We start from the raw sequence: 22,170 nt of genomic DNA on the forward strand, positions 1-22,170 counted from the left end.
TTTACTGACTTGTATGGCTGCATGGCCGAAAAGCATTTTATAACCGGTGTAGCTTCATGGCTAAAAGGTATTTACTAACCTGTATAGCTTCATGGCTAGAAGGCATTTACTAACCGGTATAACTTCATGGCTAAAAGGTATTTACTAACCTGTATGGCTGCATGGCTAAAAGGTATTTACTAACCTGTATGGCCACATGGCTAAGAGGTATTTACTAACCTGTATGGCCGCATGGCTAAAAGGTATTTACTAACCTGTATGGCCGCATGGCTAAAAGGCATTTACTAACCTATATAGCTTCATACTAACCTGTATAACTTCATGGCTAAAAGACATTTACTGACCTGTATAGCTTTATGGCTAAAAGGCATTTACTAACCTGGGTAGCTTCAGGGCTAAAAGGTATAGCTTCAGGACTGAAGGCGGTGACTGACATATATGGACCCTTTGCTGAAGGGTATATATGGACATAGTACTGATCTCCATGGGGGAGATAGGTGTAGCATGTCTATCACCATTACTGAACAGTATTTACGGATGAACTTATGAGGCTTACATAACTCCATTATTGAATGGTATATAATGATAAATATATTATATATATATATATATATATATATATATATATATATATATATATATATATATATTGTGTGCATGGCACACATGGCATACATAACACCATTGTGGAATGGTATATAATGTTGGCTACAGATTGGTGTGTATATATAGCATGCATGACACCATTGTTGAATGGTATATAACGGATGCAATACACCAGTATTGAATGCTATATATACGAAAAGATATAGCATGCTCAATACCATTTTTGAACAGTATATAATGATATAGCATGCATAACACCATTACTGAATGATATATAACGTGTAACGTGTGTATGGGTATATAGCTTACATAACACCATCGTCGAATGGTATATAATGGATGCAATATGCCAGTATTTAATAATATATACGGAAAGTTATAGCATGCTCAATACCATCTTTGAACGGTACATAATGATATGGCATGCATAACACCATTACTGAATGATATATAATTATGTGTGTGTGTGTGTATATATATATATATATATTTTTATATTTAGAGATATATGCATATATAGCTTGCATAACACTATTGTTGAATGGTATATAATCGTTGCATTACACCAGTATGGAATGGTATATATGCATAGAGGTATAACATGCTTAACACCACTGCGGAGAGGTATATAATGATATAGCATACATAATGCCATCATTGAAGGGTATATTATATGGTATATAGATAGGTGTAGATAACATGCATAACACCATTGGTGAATGGTATAAGGGATACAGTACATCAGTACTGAACAATATATACAGATAGAGATATAGCATTCTTAACACCATCATTGACTAGTATATGGTATGGAGACAGGGCCGGCGTCAGCGCACGGCATAGTCGGGCAAGTGCCGGGGCCCACAGAGCCTCTGGGGGCCCCCCCGGCACTTGCCTGTCACAATTTCAGCTCATCGGCGTCCGTCCGCCGATGAGCTGGAATACATACGCGATGCAGGAGCTGCGAGATCAGCTTCTGCTTTAAAGCTCCGGCCCGGCTTACGTGTGTAGGTGCGATGACGTCATCGCATCACGCCTACACACGCAAGCCGGGCCGGAGCTAAGCAGGAGCTGATCTCACAGCTCCTGCATCGCGTATGTGATTGGAGGGAGAGAGAGAGGAGCGTCGGGGGAACGAGGGAAGGTGAGTGATAGAAGGTGAGTGTAAGTGTTTGTTTTGTATTACATATTAAGGTGAAACATAATGAAGGGGGCCCATGAAACTGGGGGGCAAATGAAGGGGAGGGGGGGGAACGGCATGACACTGGAGAACATGAAGGGGGTGGGGAGCGAACGGCATGAAACTGGGGACAGAGATGGAGGGGGCCCAAAGAAACTGGGGGGCAAATGAAGGGGAGGGGGGAACAGCATGACACTGGGGCAGATGGAGGGGGGGGAGAACAGCATGACACTGGGGCAGATGGAGGGGGTGGGGAGAGAACGGCATGAAATTGGGGACAGAGATGGAGGGGGCCCAATGAAACTGAAGGGGCAAATGAAGGGGAGGGGGGGGGGAACGGCATGACACTGGGGCAGAGACGGGGGACATGAAACTGTGGGCAGATGAAGGGGGAGAACGTGATGAAACTGGGGGCAGAGATGGAGGGGGGACATGAAACTGGGGGCAGAGGAAGGGTGTATATGAAACTGGGGGAGAGATGGAGGGGGGGGCATATAATTTACAGGTGACTGTAGGAGGATTATACTGTCTGGGAGCACATAATGAATGAGTGGGTGGAATCAACATAAAAGTGGGTGGAGCTAAATTTGCAGCGGCGCGCAGAGCGCGCCGCACATTTTGCCCCTCTTTCTGCTCTTTAAAAGATTGGGAGGTATGGCGTTGGTGACGCCACACTCCTGCATGACGTCACTCGCTTCATCTGCAACGCACAGTGTCTCCACTCCCCCACCTCCTTTACAAGGGGGCCCACTGAGGCTCTGTCGCCCAAGGGCCCATAAAAACTTGGAGCCGGCCCTGTATGGAGATATATGCAGTTGTGTGTGTGTATATATATACTTATGTATATGGCACGCATAACGCCATTGTGGAATGGTACATATTGATCGGTGTGTGTGTGTGAATATGTATAATAGGCATGACGCCATTGTCGAATGGTATATGCCTATTGCGCAAGGACATAATATTCATTACAGGTTCCTGCTTATATCAGGTCAGATATCTAGGGTAGAGAATAAAACCCCATTTCTGACAACAGTGCAAACTGCTACAGTCTTCTGTGGTTTACAATAGGTCCGTCTGTTCTGATAATAGTGTATGTTATTATACAGGCGGCCTGTTCTGATAATAGTGTATGTAGGTTACACTTTATGCCTGTTCGGATAAAGGGGTATGTTCATAGATATTGGGCAGGCCCGGATAATGGCCTATATACATTCTGCCTGTTCTGCAGTGGGGTCAGTGTCCAGATATTTTCTAGGGAGAGAAGGTTCTCATTCTATCCTTCATGGATTCTGAGCAAAGGATTATATCTATGGATCCTTATCCTATCAGTTTCAAAAAGAAATTCCACTCCTGAGGACAGGGCTGAATGATTCAATGCCATTAGGTAAAGCCATGAACGTTGAAGAGGTAGTTTGTTCGCTCTCTCCACTGCTAGGCACTTAGTGGAGATTCAGGCCCTATCTATTAGGGAACCTTATCTTAGAATCAAAGAGACAGGATTCTTTAAGGCTGGATCCAAATTTTTATGCCGGAGGCATTGGCAGAGTTCCTCAGAGAGCAGGTTAGAGTACTACCTCCTTTCGCTCAAATCCCTCTTCTTCAAAAGAGAGGGAGTAGCAGGCCATGGACATCAGAAGGGCAGTGGTCGCCTACCCAGAAACTACCTCCTCCTGGAGAAAGGATGTAAATTTATTAATTAAATTTGTGGGTACAAAAATAAAGGTCATAAGGCTTCCAAAACTACCATTGCAGGGGGATTAATGTAACAATCCTGCAGGCTTTCCTGTTAAGGAATCTACCAGAGCCAGGGAACATCAAAGCTCATTCAACTAGGGCAGCTTCCTCCTCTTGGGCTGAGACAGGAGGCTTCCCTAGAGCAGATATGCGAGGCTCCCACTTGAGCTAGTTCGCTGTCCTTTGCTAAACACTACAGGTTAGGTTCGGTAAGTGATTTAGCCTTGGGACGTAAGGTTCTTTCGGCAGGTAATCCCACCCTAGGAGTTGTAATCTGGTATATCTCCTTGTGTAGCCGTCATGGTGGATGAAATGGAAAACCGGAGTTAGAATTACCGGTAACTCTATTTCCATGAAATCCACCATGACTGCATCTAATTACCCTCCCTAGTTAATATCTTTATGTAAGACAGCATACTGTAGTTTATATTTCGCACCTTTCCTTTGTAATTTGGTAAACACTGGTGAATGGTGGTGGGAGTGGTGTATTTAACAAGTCTCTCAGTTCCGGTCCCTACAGCGGGTCAGAGGTCAACCTCCTTGTGTAGCCGTCATGGTGGATTTAATGGAAAGAGTTACCGGTAAGTCTAACTCCGGTTTTTAGTTGTTTTTTGTTTTACTTTTTAACATTTATTTTGAACAACCAACCTCTTGATTTTGTAGTGTTCACATTTGTAGAGCATAACACTTGATAATTTTGGATCACTATTATATTACAATTTAAAACAGTTAGACAATGTATGTTTTATACAACCACTGTTTAATTCTATAGCTATTCTATGGGCTGCTATACTTTTTTGTAAACTTCTAGATGTCCATATATATTGTTTAATACACAAACATTGCACCAAATAAATTACACCCTTGATTTCACAGGACATAATTTTCCAAAATCTCTCATTGGAATCCATTACCTATCAGTCCTTTTGGGAATTTGTGTATATTTACAAATGGAACAAGTGACCCACATTTTAAAAAACCTTTCATATTTATCCACCTATTAAACTTTTGCCTATCTGGTATTTTAACTGAAGGTGCTATCCTGATTCCCAAATGACGAGTTTTCATATACAATATTGGAATTTTTGGGGTAGAATTTCTGCCAAAAATATATTTATTTTTTTTTCTTTTTTCTAAGAAAGGCCACTATTTTTTAATAATACTTTGAAACTGATTATTAAAAAGGTAACATTATTTTAGCCTTATTATGTTCTTTATCAGACTTTAATTGTTCTTTTTGTTCAAAGAAATCTACCTAATTCAATATTCTTGTTTTGGTTAACGCTTGTTTTAAAATGTTTTTAGGACATTCATTTTCTAGAAATTGAATGGGTGGCAGAGATCTTCACTCAAAGTCCAACGAGCGAGATGCCAACTAAAATGTAATATATAACCATGATATAAGTTTAGGACAAGTTATACATATCTATACGGACTCTTTAATGGTAAGAAAGCTTAAATATTCTACTGACTCTTTAACATGTTTTAAAGTAAACTGTAAATCATAAAGTAAACTGTAAATCATATTTAGTCCAAACAAAAAAACTTTATCCTCTATAGAATTATCTCAAATTAAAATATCATCAGTATATTGCCGCCAGAGCACCAGGCCCACTCCCATCTGCGGATAGATGGTAACCTCCTCCTAATATACCATAAACATATTAGCGTATCAGTATCAAAATAAAAGTACTGTAATCCTAGCCAGAGCTCCTATAGAGAAGGTAGGGATGATTTATTAATGTCTCTGCCTCCCCAATCGCTGTATACACAGCACTCAATTCAGCTATGGGAGGCATCATTATGCGGTTCCCCCCTGACCCAACGGGGATCAAAGACTGTTAGGCCAGGTTCACACGGGGTTTTTTGGTCTGGAAACTGAGGCAGGTAAACTGAGGCAAAAAACGGGTAGCTGCGACTTGATGCCAGAGTCGCATACTCCGCTCCGGATTAGGCCCAATGAATGGGCCTCCCTCGGGAGGAAGGAGTGTCTTCAGTCGGAATCGTGAGGCAAATCCACTTGTAGAATGAGCATGTCGCTCCCAGAAAAAAGAACTGACGGCTCCCATTGATTTAAAAAAAAACTATGTGTGAATTCAACCTTAGAGCTGCTCTTTTCTAGAGGATCCAGATCAGCCCAGCAGTTATGTGCAGGAGGCGAAATTCATTCTGTAACTGGGGCTAAATGTATTAGCCAGTTAGAGGGCAAATCAGCCACCCCACAAAAAAAAAATACTGTTAAAATGCCCCCAAAGGCCTAGGCAAATTAAAAAAAAGCATTTTTTAGAATTAAGCCTGTGTCACCAAAAAAAGGCAAAAATTAGTTGAATAAGTTAATTGAAAAAAATGTTATAGTCTTCAAAGTCGCATGTATGAAACCATCTGAAAATACAGCCTAGTACTGAAGTGGTTAACATAAGTTTCTAAAAACCTATCTATATGTTGGGATAAATAAATATATTGCTTGGCTTGGAGGTGCTCTATGTATTATAAACTTGGATTCTGATTGAATATCTAGAGTTGTTTTAGTGGTGACAGTTATATAAGAGTAAAAATATGGAAACAAAGTAGATCGGCATCTGGCTAAATTCTTAAAATTTAACTTTTAATCCATTTCTTCAATAAAATAATGTACAAATAAGAAAAAAGTGATGAAAAAAAGAGCTGACAAAACAGGAAAAAAAGCTAAGAAACGCTAACGCATTTTGAGACTATATGTATCTTAGTCATAGCGTGATTAAACTCTGAACACTGATGAACATATATACTTTAAGCTACAACCTTCAAACAGATGGATGTAATTAATTCATTAACACTATGTGCATACACCCATATATTTACAACTCATTTATAGGGAGCATAATAGAGTATTTATATAAAGCTTTTACGTGTTTGTTTTTTTTTAATTTATTTTCATCTCTCTATAAATTTGAGTAAAATCATACTTTTACACATATGTAATATTAATTTAAAGCTGTCAATATCTTCAAGTTCTCTCCATGATAAATTGCAGGGCTGTGGAGTCGGAGTCAGTTTTGGTTTGTAGTCAGAGTCGGTAGAAATGTACCGACTCCGACTTCAGCTTTAAAATAAAGTATTAATATTTCATAATTGAATTTTCATATGAATTTTATAAATGTTACTCAAATATATATGTTCTATCAAACTATGAACAACAGTGATAAGCAGTTCTGCTGGAGATAGAGACATTTCTTACTTCTTGTGTGTCACTGCTCTACACTGCCCTTATGTATTCTTATACTTGGTTAACCTCATGCTGCCCCAACCCCCCTAAAATTGGCTACTGTTGCCAGAACCCCTAAAGTTGACTCAATTTTGAAGAGAGGTGCTGGAAAAGGGGCAATTATTGATCAAGCCACACGATTGGGCAGTACTTAATGATTCAGCGCTTGGTTGAACTGAAAACCTTTCTTATAGACATGGCTAACCCTCAACTGACGCTAAATGAAAGTCAGTGGAATCAGGTGACTGAGCTGGAAAAATTGCTAGAGCACCCATTTACAGTGATTAAAAGATTACAAGCAGAGGACTTAACTCCAGGTATTTTCTTAAAGGAGTGGAAAAACCTGATGTTTCACCTGTCCCAAAGAGGAGGGTTAATTGCAAGTGGCATTGCTACATCAATGAAACGGAGAGAGGAGCTCCTATTACAAAATAACATCCTTTTGGCAGCTGTTTATGTAGACCCAATGCATCGGATTCTTCTAGATGATCAACAGCTAACTAAAGGTAAAGAAGCTCTGCTTGAAATGGCAGTAAGGATGAAAGGGTTGCAGAACAGTCAGGAGGAGGAACAAGAAGAATTTGGTCGTCCTGCCACATCTTCACCCTCATCATCAACTGAAGAAGAATTTAATTTCGAAAAATATTTGGATCACAAGGACCGTGCAAAGCGTTCCCGCATAGAAGAAGAGTCATCCACATCAAAGAACACAGCCAGTACATTTCAGCAGAATTTTTCGTGTGCACTAAAAGAAATTGAGAAATTTGACCGTTCATCAAAAATAACAGTGCAACAAGCGATTCCTCTGTATCCTGACATTGTCAGAGATGTTGCCCGAGTGGTTACTGCTTTGCCACCAACCCAAGTTAGTGTAGAGAGGTTGTTCTCTGCTCTCAAAATAATTAGATCAGATTTAAGGGCATCCATGAAGGAGGATCTGAGGATCTAACTGCATAACAGTGTTTATTGCATATTTACTTACAAGAGTTTAGAAAAGTTTATAAAAGTTATTTGCTATATTCGAATTGTATTCTAATAAATATAGTTTTTGCTCTAAGTGGTCTGATTACTTATAAGATGGTGAGAAACTGAATAAGCACGATGTTAATAGTTTACAACAGTAAATTTATTGTTACGAATTGGCCATTTATGAAGGAGCTGGAGTCGGAACCGGAGTCGCAACTGTGGCTTACCGACTCGACAGCCCTGTCGCACGGTATAAATACACTCCTAATTTTACTTAACCTTTTCACTGCCAAGGGTCTCTCGAAATTTTGCACCTCCACTAGCCAGAGCAATTTTCACAGTTTTGAGATGGATAAATCAAACCTAAAGTGCAACATTAAAAAAACATCCAATCCCTCCCATACCTATATATTTTCTTAAAGTAGACACCTGCAGCATTGTCAGAATGCCACTTGGTACTGTATATGAACAGGCACCTTCATGCTATTTTGATTTAAAGTGAATGTTTTATGAAAAAATGCAAATAAATGTATATTAGTTGCTAAAAGCGGAAACCAAACAAAAAATTATATGCACCAATCCTCCTAAAAATAAGAGTTCAACATGTGCAGAGTTAATTCTTATCACTATGGCCTACACCCGCATGCACGTGTCTTCAGAAAATCCCCAGAACCGGAAGGAACAAAAATCTGCTTTCAAGCTGGAAATGTTAAAAAAGTATCATCCTATAAAATGTAGTGATTACACACCATGAAAAGTAAGTGAACCCCTAAACCCTATATATTTTTTGAAAGTAGACAACCTGAAGTTTACAAATGTCTTAATGCAACTTTATGACAAACACAATAAATTTTTTTGAAAAAATGCACTAAAACACATATTTGCACCTAAAACTCATGTTCAATCTCAGATTCATATACAAAATACATTTAAAATGGCTTAACCCCTTCCCGCCGATGGCATTTTTTTGATTTTCGTTTTTGACTCCCCTTCTAAACCCCATAACTTTTTTATTTCTCCGCTCCCAGAGCCATATGAGGTCTTAATCTTTGTGGGACAAATTTTTCTTCATGATGCCACCATTAGTTATTCTGTATAATGTACTGGGAAGCTGGAAAAAAATTCAGAATGGGGTGGATTTGAAGAAAAAATGCATTTCTGCGACTTTCTTATGGGCTTTGTTTTTACGGTGTTCACTGTGCAGCCAAAATGACATGTTCCCTGTATTGTGTTTCAGTACGATTCCGGGGATACCAAATTTATATGGTTTTATTTACATTTTAACCCCTTAAAAAAAATCCAAAACTGTGTTGAAATTTTTTTTCTAAAAGTCGCCATATTCTGACAGTCCGTGTATGGGGATGCATAGGGCGTCTTTTTTTGTGGGGCCGGGTGTACTTTTTAGTTCTACCATTTTCGGGAAATGCTATTATTTTGATCACTTTTTATTCAAATTTTTATCAGAATCAAAACAGTGAAAAAACGGCAGTTTGGCACGTTTGACTATTTTTCCTGCTACGGCATTTACCGTACAGGAAAAATATTTTTATAGATTTGTAGAGCAGGCGATTTCGGACACGGCGATACCTAAAATGTATGTGTGTAACAACAGTATTTAACTACTTTTTTATGTGTTCTAGGGAAAGGGGGGTGACTTGAATTTTTAATACTTTTTTTAAAAAAAATTATATTTTTTTTTACTTTTCAAAAAAATTTTTTTTGCATTTATTAGACCCCCTAGTGGTCTTGAACCCCAGGGGGTCTGATCACTAATGCAATGCATTACAATGCTAATGCATTGCAAAATACAGGCACTTCTATTTCAGGCTATGTAGCATAGCCTGCAATAGAAGCAATGTAACGACAAGCCAGGGAGCCTTCACAAGGCTCCCGGCTGTCATAGTAACGTGACGTCTGCCCCAGAGCTTACTCCGGGTTCCGGTGATCACCAGGAAAATTGCGGCTCTCATGCGCCGCTGGGAAAATGGCGCCTCGGTCAAAGCCGGAAGAGTTAATGCCTCCGATTGATGTGGGGACCGATCGGAGACATTAGCACTGGTTGGCTACTGCGTAAAGCGGTCGCCATAGTTACACACCCGGCATGAGCCGTACTAGTACGGCGGATGTCGGGAAAGGGTTAAGGTGTGTGTGTGTATATGTGTGTATGTATATATATATATATATATATATATATATATATATATCTATATATATATATATCTCTCTATATCGCAAACATCAACTACAACAAGAGCTCAGACTCCCAAAAACATGAATACAGAAGACAAGCAGGATTTTGCTGTTATTCATTAATATGTTACAAATCTATGCTGCACTTACCAAACTGTGACTGTGATACCAAAATCTAACTTTTTCAGATTATACAGCATACCGTATATAAAACCAGAATTTAATAATTCATATATACAACCACCTTCATGCAACTTCGCAGCAAACAGAGATTGCAAGCAAAAATTGCACAAAAATTCAAATTTGCCAATAAAGTGCGGCTCATGTAATCCCTTTCTGCAAACAATGTACTTTCCAAAAAACTGCAAGATGTGAGGAGTTCATACATACCACACATGTATATATTTACAGAGACGGGTGTTAAAGAAACACCAAAATCTCAGAAATGCGCCTACCCATTTTGTGCATGCAAATTAAATAGGACTTTACATAAAAATATTATTTTCCATCCCACCTATAAAATTTTAGCAATCTATATGTTCATCTCTAGTGATAATCGTTATTACTATTATTTTAGCGTGTAATGGATATCACTAGAGACGTATTTTACTCTAGAAAGCTCAGGTATAGACAAGACAGGGATTGGGTGAAATGTAAACTTTATTCACAACTTTGTGTGTGTTGTGTAAGTGTTTGGTATGACTTTTTTTTCGGCGCTGCGACCTGGACAATGGTAAACATCTGGGTCACAGCGCCAATAACCTTCCTGGTTATGTTTAGAGCGTACTGCATAAGAATACCCCACTAGTAAAGCTCAGGGGGAAATTACATTATACCTGTATGTGACAGAGTGCAAAAGTATAGCCACCTCCCTCCTGGTGTCACATACAGGTTAGCACAGATAATGATGATCATTCATTATCACTGTGCACGCTGCTCCTCCCCCCCCCCCCCCTCCCCTTCTGCTACAGTTCATTAATGCTTCTGAGACAGGAGGGGGGGGGGGCATTTTAAAGCCCTATATCTCTGGGCTGTATTAAGATATCTTGATGCTTTAAAATTCATTTTAAAGAGGAGAATCTCATCTTTAAAATGATACAAGCACTTGATGATAAAACTTAAAGTTTTGGAGCGATTCACTGTTGAAATACAGTCAGGAATTGATATCTGCAGTTGGATCTCATTGCCAAACAGCGTTTTCAACAGTGAATTTCTCCAAAACTATAAATTCTATCATGAAGTCCTTGATATCACTTTAAATATGAGATTCTCATCTTTAAAGTGAATTTTAAAGCATCAAGATATGTTCAGGTAGTCCAGAGATATCAGCATTAGTAGGAAGAACGTATTAGCTACTGAAGTGCCACCCTGGGAGGACGTAGAGCTGACATCCTCGGCAGGGAAAGGGTTACCATTTGTATGTTATTCATATATTAAAATCTGGAACAGTTTATAAATAAGTACAAACACGGAACCACTAAGTACAATTTGTATAGGAATTGGAGTAAAAATAAACTTGTGTTAAAGTGTGCTTACAAAATGATGAAAAGATGTGATTTTACAAGAGGAATCCCTACCTCAGGGCCCATTCACACGGAGTAACGGCCCGCAAAATCTCACACAGCGTATACGTGCCACGTCACGCAGCACGTTACTCCGTGTGAATGGGCCCTCATATGTATATGCTTGCCCTTTGTTCTATGAGAGTGTATTCTAAACTACATAGAGACCACCATACCTCCACAAACGAAAAGAACTATTTAGCTATAGTGCAAAACTTCCTCCATGGAATGAATATCAATAAATGAATGAACAATATCATCCAATAACAGGGTCACATGATGTAAAACAGCCAATAATCATTAGACACCGAAGTAGCCAATCAGCTTCAATTTGAACCAATACTTGAATATATTTTATGAATGAACCACCTTGTCCACTCATGGTAAGTTACGCGATATAGTAAGCCAATCAGCTTCCTTTATGTATTCCAAACTAAATAAGAATAACCAATAGAATCAAAACAACCCCAACAGTGAATGAAAGCGAGGGGGTTTACACTCGTAACACCACATTGCTCCACCAGGAAAACAAGTGAGTAAAAAGCACTGCTGTCTTGTGGTAGAGGGTGCAATACTACATCCGAGCATACCAATGTACCTGAAGATACCTTTATAGCTCATGGTGGTCTTAAGATCCATTTAAAGGGATTCTACCATTAAACTAACTTTTTTTTTTTTTTTTTTTGTCTAATGAACATGTCGGAATAGCCTTAAGAAAGGCTATTTGTCTCCTACCTTTAGACGTGGTCTCTGCCGCGCCGTTCTGTAGAAATACCGGTTTTAACTGGTATGCAAATGAGCTCTCCGCAGCAATGAGGGTGGGCCCCAGCGCTGAAACACCGATGAGCGCGTCACCATTGCTGCCCAGAGCTCTTTCCTGTGCCGCCTCCTTGTTCTGCAGCAACTCCGCCTCTTCTGGCTTCTCTTGCTCTTGTAGTTCTATACAGGAGCATAGAGAGGCCACCCCAAAATGGCCGCCAGCCAGCTCCTGTATTGAACTCTAAGAGCGGCTACCCCAAAATGGCCCCAAAATCCCTTTAAATGATTCTTTTTATAGACAGTGGTAAAGAAATTGCTTTGTGTGGGTTGTGCAATTACATGAAAGGCAATGTTTTGTAGGAAGCAGATAGTTTAAATACATTTATTAACTGTGCTTCCACCCACATAATGTATTTAGCAACTTGTTAGATTTGCCGTCTTCAATATGTAGGTAGTACAGTACATGTAAGTCCTTTTGTAAATGACTTAAGGAACACAGTATAGAAGAACAGTACAGAAGAACAGTATAATATCGTTAACCCCTTAATAGGAATTTCTCAGGATTATCTCAACATTTGGTTTCCTGTCTTTAGGGAGATACTACTTCTTTGATAGTTTCTGGTATTGACCCCTAAATAGGGTGGAGATTGGGAATAAGCAGTCTAAGGGAAGCTTTTTGAGTTCTTTGTCTAGATACCAGGATACTGAAGGCTTTAAATAATGTACTTAATGTATTTATATTGAAGTTTGCCATATGCTTGTGCTATTTATTTATTTATTTATTTATGTATGTATGTATGTATGTATTGTAAGCCGATGGCTGGTCAGGTAATGGAGGGGGTGTACATCTCACCCAGACCACTCAGGTGGGTGAGATGAGAAAACTCCTGGAATGCTTGTTCTCAGCAGACAACTTTCGTTGTACTATACTATACTATACTATGTACTATAAAACCAAGAGCTACTCCTCCATTTCTCACGTCTCCTCTATGTTCTGGGCATGCTGTCAATACATGGTGGCATCATGCAAGGAAATGCCGAGGCGCTGGAAATTTAAATGGCAGTGCTGCCCACCTTGTTTGACCTTTAATTGAATTGTAACTAGGTGGTGGCTTATTTTGTACTTTAACCATTTCAGTACCGGGCCAATTTGTGCTCCAGGACCAGACACATTTTAGGTTTATTTTGTATGTGCGGTTTTGAGGGCTGTAACATTTTTCCCGTATGTCTGTCAACTAATTTTTGCGTATTTTTTCAGGGACACATAGGGCTTTATTTTTGTTATCTTTATTTTCGAATGTGTTTTAATTTTTTTATATCTGTGAAAATATAAACAAAATAGGAGGGAAATTGTGTCTGGTTTTCAATTTTTTTTTTTTTTTTTAATTTAATAACAAAGTGTCACTGAAAAACTTTATAGTAATAGATCTCCACACGTAGATTGTGTTCAAGATAATTTACTGTAGCGAATGAGTGAGTACTTTCGGTCTTTTTTCGACCTTCCTCAGACTCTACATAGAACATAAAGAGACACTCCGTCATAAAAAGTTGCAACATGTTATAGCAGCACATGCTGCAAGTCAAACAAAAATAAATATAAATGAGAAACAACACATTTACAACACAAACAAATCACAAACATAAAGGCATGTGTCAGTAAAGATGGTTGTCCATCAGCAGTGCAGTTAGAGCCTGGATAATAACTGTAGTATATTGTGGTCAAGGAAATATAGTCAAATAACAGCAGGAAATGTAACACTCGAATCAGACAGTTATATATGGTAACACTGGTATATAACAATCTAAAGCTGCACGTAGTATCCCATGGAACAAGAGTATAGCAAAGAAAAAATGGTCACCTGTTAGTTAAGTAGTCCAGTGTGCTAGGAGTTAACTCAGTCTACCTATTAAATGAAGGTACAATGTATAAGTATAAATGTCCCCATAAATAGAGGAATACAGATGATGATGATGACAATGCTCGTTGTCAGGGGTCCTTACCTCCCGTCCGTCCGGGCCCGCATAGGGTTAATCAAGTGTAGGAGAAAAAGCAGCAAAAGGTGCAGAGATGCGCAACAGGGAATTGACTATGGCGTAGTTGAAAATGCGCGCCATGTCGGCATCCCCGTCCGCCCTTAAAAAGGGGAAGTCGGCCTCTTCCCATTGGGCCGACGCGCGCTTGCGTGCAGACGCATGAACGTGGTGATTTCCACTGCGCATGCGCGCGCACCCGACACATGAAGAGATTGCCGGCAAAGCTAAAAAGTATCAGTCCGGGAGGAGCATGCGCACTATAGAAGTGCAGTGTCGGGGAATGGCGCGTGTGTGTGCGCTTACTACATGAAACCCATGCCGGCAAACAAAAAGTAGGTATTTAGAAAAGAGAGTAAAAGTGGTGTTGAAGATTAAAGACAGGGATGAGAGATGGCCAAAAGGATGAAAGTATCAAGTATTAGAAAATAGAGAGAAAACAGTATAAGGGAATTATGAAAAACGATAAGAGTAAAGAAAAAGGGGGAAAAAGGAAAGTATGAAGGAATGGAAAATATACACAATAAACAATAAGAAAAAATAAAAAATAAAAAATAAAAAAATGTAAAAGATGATAAAAATTAAACAAAACAAAAATAAAGAATAAAAATAAGAATTAAAAAATTGATGAATAAAAAAAGGGAAAAAGGAATGAATAATGAAAACAAGTGAAAATATGATAAAAATAAAAAATAAAAAATTGTAAAAGGATATATTTTCTCATGCAGGCCCAGGCGACAGTTGGGGAGCAGTCCTTAACGAGCCTGTGGAAAGAGGAAAAGATGGATTATCAAGATAATGGGAACGACGTGCAGCAAAATCAAATCAGATGTGTCACAAAAAACAAGTGGATACACCTTAAATAAATGCCTGTACTTCGTATTCGCGGTTGAGACCCCTAGGCTCCATCATTTGGAGCCTATGAATCCAGTACGCCTCTTTTTTCTTTAGCATCAGAATTCTATTACCACCCCGTCGAGGAATACTCACTTGCTCCAATACCTGAAATCTTAGTTGGGAGATGTTGAGTCCCATTTTGTCAAAGTGTGCCGGTAGGGGGAGTAAAAGGTTACGGCAACGAATGTTTGACTTGTGTTGCTTGATGCGGTCTCGCACACGTTGGGTAGTCTCCCCAACGTATGCGAGACCGCACGGGCACTTTATCAAGTAGACAACAAAACTTGAATTGCATGTAAAGTAATCCCTGGATAATATGGTTTCCCCTGTTTGCGGGTGATAGATCTTTTCCCCTTTTAGCACGTTAGAGCACTGATGGCAACACAAACACGGAAAGGTGCCTTTCCGTGGGGTACTGAGAAAAGATTGGCGTGACACCTTAACCTCAGAACCTAGATCGGCTCGTACTAATCTATCTTTAAGGTTCTGTGGGCGTCTGTAACAAGGGCGAAAGTTTTTACGAAAAGATGGTATCTCGGGGTGAGCTCTGGCCAAGAGTGGCCAGTGTTTTCTAATGATGCCATGAATTTTATAGACAAAGGGGTGGTAGGTATGTACTAATGTGATTCTACTGTCATCCTCACCATGGTTAGGGGTTTGTTCCCTTGGACGATCTTGCCTAGTTTGTTGTAATGAATCTGAAAGTAATTCCTGAGGGTAACCTCTGGCTCTGAACTTGTTTTCCATCTCCCTGTATCTTTTTTCTCTAGTCTCAGGGTCCTGAACAATCCGTTTTACTCTACAAAACTGTGATTTTGGGAGGGATTTTTTTTGTCGACGTTGGGTGGCAACTTTGGTAATGTAGAAGACTGTTTCTGTCCGTCTTTTTTGTGAAAAGATCCGGACAGTGTGCGCCATCCTGTTTTTTGGAGATCATGGTGTCCAGGAAGCTAATCTTTTCCGTACTGTAATGAAGCGTGAATTTGAGTTCAGGCCAGATGTTATTAATGTACTGAGTAAAGTCATCAAGGCTTGAGACCGATCCCTTCCAGATACAGAATATGTCATCTATATATCTCTTCCAGGTCACAGCGTGATCCTGGAAGAGACAGTTGGTGTAAATATAGGTCTCCTCGAAGAATGCCATATAGGCATTCGCGTACGGAGGTGCGACGTTGGAACCCAAAGTTGCCACCCAACGTCGACAAAAAAATCCCTCCCAAAATCACAGTTTTGTAGAGTAAAACGGATTGTTCAGGACCCTGAGACTAGAGAAAAAAGATACAGGGAGATGGAAAACAAGTTCAGAGCCAGAGGTTACCCTCAGGAATTACTTTCAGATTCATTACAACAAACTAGGCAAGATCGTCCAAGGGAACAAACCCCTAACCATGGTGAGGATGACAGTAGAATCACATTAGTACATACCTACCACCCCTTTGTCTATAAAATTCATGGCATCATTAGAAAACACTGGCCACTCTTGGCCAGAGCTCACCCCGAGATACCATCTTTTCGTAAAAACTTTCGCCCTTGTTACAGACGCCCACAGAACCTTAAAGATAGATTAGTACGAGCCGATCTAGGTTCTGAGGTTAAGGTGTCACGCCAATCTTTTCTCAGTACCCCACGGAAAGGCACCTTTCCGTGTTTGTGTTGCCATCAGTGCTCTAACGTGCTAAAAGGGGAAAAGATCTATCACCCGCAAACAGGGGAAACCATATTATCCAGGGATTACTTTACATGCAATTCAAGTTTTGTTGTCTACTTGATAAAGTGCCCGTGCGGTCTCGCATACGTTGGGGAGACTACCCAATGTGTGCGAGACCGCATCAAGCAACACAAGTCAAACATTCGTTGCCGTAACCTTTTACTCCCCCTACCGGCACACTTTGACAAAATGGGACACAACATCTCCCAACTAAGATTTCAGGTATTGGAGCAAGTGAGCATTCCTCGACGGGGTGGTAATAGAATTCTGATGCTAAAGAAAAAAGAGGCGTACTGGATTCATAGGCTCCAAATGATGGAGCCTAGGGGTCTCAACCGCGAATACGAAGTACAGGCATTTATTTAAGGTGTATCCACTTGTTTTTTGTGACACATCTGATTTGATTTTGCTGCACGTCGTTCCCATTATCTTGATAATCCATCTTTTCCTCTTTCCACAGGCTCGTTAAGGACTGCTCCCCGACTGTCGCCTGGGCCCGCATGAGAAAATATATCCTTTTACAATTTTTTATTTTTATCATATTTTCACTTGTTTTCATTATTCATTCCTTTTTCCCTTTTTTTATTCATCAATTTTTTAATTCTTATTTTTATTCTTTATTTTTGTTTTGTTTAATTTTTATCATCTTTTACATTTTTTTATTTTTTATTTTTTCTTATTTTTCTTATTGTTTATTGTGTATATTTTCCATTCCTTCATACTTTCCTTTTTCCCCCTTTTTCTTTACTCTTATCGTTTTTCATAATTCCCTTATACTGTTTTCTCTCTATTTTCTAATACTTGATACTTTCATCCTTTTGGCCATCTCTCATCCCTGTCTTTAATCTTCAACACCACTTTTACTCTCTTTTCTAAATACCTACTTTTTGTTTGCCGGCATGGGTTTCATGTAGTAAGCGCACACACACGCGCCATTCCCCGACACTGCACTTCTATAGTGCGCATGCTCCTCCCGGACTGATACTTTTTAGCTTTGCCGGCAATCTCTTCATGTGTCGGGTGCGCGCGCATGCGCAGTGGAAATCACCACGTTCATGCGTCTGCACGCAAGCGCGCGTCGGCCCAATGGGAAGAGGCCGACTTCCCCTTTTTAAGGGCGGACGGGGATGCCGACATGGCGCGCATTTTCAACTACGCCATAGTCAATTCCCTGCTGCGCATCTCTGCACCTTTTGCTGCTTTTTCTCCTACACTTGATTAACCCTATGCGGGCCCGGACGGACGGGAGGTAAGGACCCCTGACAACGAGCATTGTCATCATCATCATCTGTATTCCTCTATTTATGGGGACATTTATACTTATACATTGTACCTTCATTTAATAGGTAGACTGAGTTAACTCCTAGCACACTGGACTACTTAACTAACAGGTGACCATTTTTTCTTTGCTATACTCTTGTTCCATGGGATACTACGTGCAGCTTTAGATTGTTATATACCAGTGTTACCATATATAACTGTCTGATTCGAGTGTTACATTTCCTGCTGTTATTTGACTATATTTCCTTGACCACAATATACTACAGTTATTATCCAGGCTCTAACTGCACTGCTGATGGACAACCATCTTTATTGACACATGCCTTTATGTTCGTGATTTGTTTGTGTTGTAAATGTGTTGTTTCTCATTTATATTTATTTTTGTTTGACTTGCAGCATGTGCTGCTATAACATGTTGCAACTTTTTATGACGGAGTGTCTCTTTATGTTCTATGTAGAGTCTGAGGAAGGTCGAAAAAAGACCGAAAGTACTCACTCATTCGCTACAATAAATTATCTTGAACACAATCTACGTGTGGAGATCTATTACTTACCAGTTTTGACGGGGCGGGACCCTATCTCCACCAACGGGACAGCAGCTGTATCCCTAATCTAACCTGAAAAACTTTATAGTTTTTCCTCTCCGTTACGGTAATTTTTATTTTGTATGGTGTTGTCGGGGGTGGGGCTATAACCTTTAATAACGGCGTTTTATTAGCGTATTTATTTATTTTTTATTGTATTTAAATTTTTTAAAACTTTTTAATTATATTTTTTATTTTTTTCAGATTGTGTCCCCATAAGGTAATAAGAGACCTTTGGGGACATCTGATCACTTATTTTTTTGTACTGGAGGCTGATTTCTCCTATAACTGGGGCTGCTACATTTAACCTCAGATACAGGAGGAATCCAGCCTCCTGCACACAGTATACACAGTATACAGAGCTGATCTGGGGTCCTGTAGGACCCAGCAGCTCTGGTAAGACTCTGCTCCCGGCGGATCACGTGTCCGCCGGGTCAGAGGGCAGCTGAATTATGGCTGCGTCCATAGCTGTGTATACAGCGCTCATACACAGCGCTGTATACACAGCGATCGAGAAGGCAGGGGAGGTAATAAATCTGCCCTGTCTTCTCTCTGGGAGCTCCGGCTGAAGTTACAGCCGGCTCCTAGTGAAAGCAGCTACACGATCTCCGTGCAGCTGCTGTGTTCTGATGGACATACAGGTACGTCCTGGCAGAACTAGGCAACCACTTCCCGGACGTATATAGTCTATGGGCGGTCCGGAAGTGGTTAAGGGATTGTACCCTGTGATAGTATGTTCACAAGGTACTTATCAATGTCTGCCTGGAATCGTCAGATGAATAAATTATGCATGCATCAAAAACACACAAATACAGTTGAAAATGGTGCCACTTTTGGTCAGGGCAGCTTTAACCATAGAGCCAATGGTGCACTTGTACTAGGCCCCACAGTAGTGGGGGCCCCATTGGGACAACGGAACAGTTCTGCTTTGCTGTTCTGTTATTCCATGCAGTGGCTCCAGAAACCGATGATTTGAAGACAATGGTGAAGCGGAGAAGCTCCCTGCTTCACCATTTAGCCTGTCTCTGCTCCCAGTGTCCTAGGAGCTAGAGCAATAATGTAGTGACAATATTTGCATTGTGCCTGTTGCTCCTTGAAGACTACGAAAAGAGACAGGAAAGAACCAAGGAATAGTGAGTATAAAGATTTTTTGTTCTTTGACATATATAGTGGGAGCATCCTGTAGGGAGACATGAAACTGTGGAGGCGACGTGTGTAGGGGAAGGGGTTAAGGGACATGAATCTGTCAGGGCAATCAGGAGGAGGGGCATGAAACTGTGGGGGTAATCTGGAGTTAGGACACAAACAGTTGCAGCAACCTGTCAGGGGGGCATGAAACTGTGGGGGCAACCTGGAGGGGGACTTAAAACTGTAGTGGTAACCTGGAGGGGGTGACACAAAACTGTGGGGGGAAACCTGGAGGTGAGACATGAAACTCTGGGGTCAAATGGAGGGGGACATTATAATATAATGTTTCAGGGGCCACAGGGGAGGTGCTGGTGCAGGATAAGGTCTGGGGAGACAGGTTAAAGAAGTGTGATGTATGCAGGGGCTTTTGACTGTGTGAAGGGTATTAGTTTTTATGGGGCCTCTAAAAAGGCATTTTAATATATAGGGGCCATTAAGGGGGCATTTTGTGCAGATCATGAATTTCTAAGTGGTGGTGATGGGGGGGGGGGGGGTGTTCCATTTATGAAACCTTTGCACTGGGCCCACGAATGTGTTAAAACAGCCATGTTTCCAAGGAACACTATACAAATGATTCTGTTTCTTCTGATAACACCATTTGCTGTTGGGGGTTCATATTGCAGGCAACATTCAATTGTAATGTAGATTTGCCAATGCTCCGGCCGCCAGGACCCTTCTACTGAGCACTGTGACCGACACCCAGAAGGCAGCTGCCATATGTACTGTAGATGGTGAGATATTTAAAGACTCTGCAAATTGGAAAAAAAAATCTGAAATTTTGTCACAATTTTAGGTGCAGTTTTTAACAATTTAGTGAACCTCTGACCATTTTCTTCTATAATACATAACACTGACAACAGCAAGATTTGCAATAGAGCTCAGGGATCATAGGACAATGAGAAGCAGAGCAAAGTTTAGTCAGATTTAATCAATTATCAGTAGACAGTGATAGAATTCATATATAGAAGTTAGGGGGCGTTCACACTACCGCCGCTGTGTACCTCGGGGTTTCCGTCCTAAACCCTGGGGAAACTGGACAGGCGACAGCTTGCCAGCGGTCAGCTTTAACCCCTTCCCGCCGATGGCACTTTTTGACTTCCTGACCAAGCTCGATTTTTCAAAACTGACATGTCTCTTTATGTGGCAATAACTTTGGAACGCTTTAACTTACCAAAGTGATTTTAAGATTGTTTTTTCGTAACACATTGTACTTCATGTTAGTGGTAAATTTTGGTTGATATGTTTTGTGTTTAATTATGAAAAAAATTGGAAATTTGGCGGAAATTTTGAAAAATATGCATTTTATAAAGTTTGAAATTATGTACTTTACATACAGATAGTCAGACCGCCAAAATTATATCATAAATCTCATGTCCCAGATCTCTGCTTTATGTAGGCATCAAACTTTAGGCGCCCTTTTAATTTTTAGGGACATTATAAGATTTACAAGTGAAACAACAATATTCAAAATTTTCAAGAAATTTCCAAAACCCATTTTTTAAAGGGACTAATCCAGTTATGAAAGCGTTTTGAAAGACCCTTGTATTAAAGCCCCCCATAAATCACCCCATTTTCAAAACTGCACCCCTTAAATAAGCCAAAACAACATATACCTAGTAGTTTAACCCTATAAGTGCTTAACAGGAATTAATACAAAATGGAGGTGAAATTTTCAAATTTGATTTTATTTTACTAATATTTTCGTTTAGCCCTAGAATTTGCACATTCACAAGGGGTTAAAAGAGAAAACGCATCCCACAATTTGTTAGGCAAGTTCTCCCGACTACCACAGTACCCCACTTGTGGGTGTAAACTAATATATGGACGCACCGCGAGACGCAGAAGGGAAGGCACGCCAAAGAGCTTTTAGAGGGCAGATCTGGCTGTGATCAGTTTCAGGAACCATGTCGCATTTACAAAGACCTTGAGGAGTCAAAACAGTGGAAACCTCTAGAAAGTGACCCCATTTTGAAAACCGCACCCCTCAAAGAATTTATCAAGTGATGTAGTGAGCATTAGTAACCCCGAAGTGAATATGTAAACTGTGCGGAGTAAATTGGGTACACCAAATCCCATTCTGTTTTCCCATCAGCTCCTATGACGCGGACGGGGAAGAGGGGCATTCTGGGGGATCAGCGCTGCTGTATTATCTCTCATAAGCTCTAAATATGGGGTGTCCCCTGAAAACGCTCGCACAGCTTACACATTTCCTTCTAGTCGCAGCCACTTATGTC

The sequence above is a fragment of the Leptodactylus fuscus genome, chromosome 2, assembly GCF_031893055.1.
Source record: "Leptodactylus fuscus isolate aLepFus1 chromosome 2, aLepFus1.hap2, whole genome shotgun sequence".
Classification (NCBI taxonomy): domain Eukaryota; kingdom Metazoa; phylum Chordata; class Amphibia; order Anura; family Leptodactylidae; genus Leptodactylus; species Leptodactylus fuscus.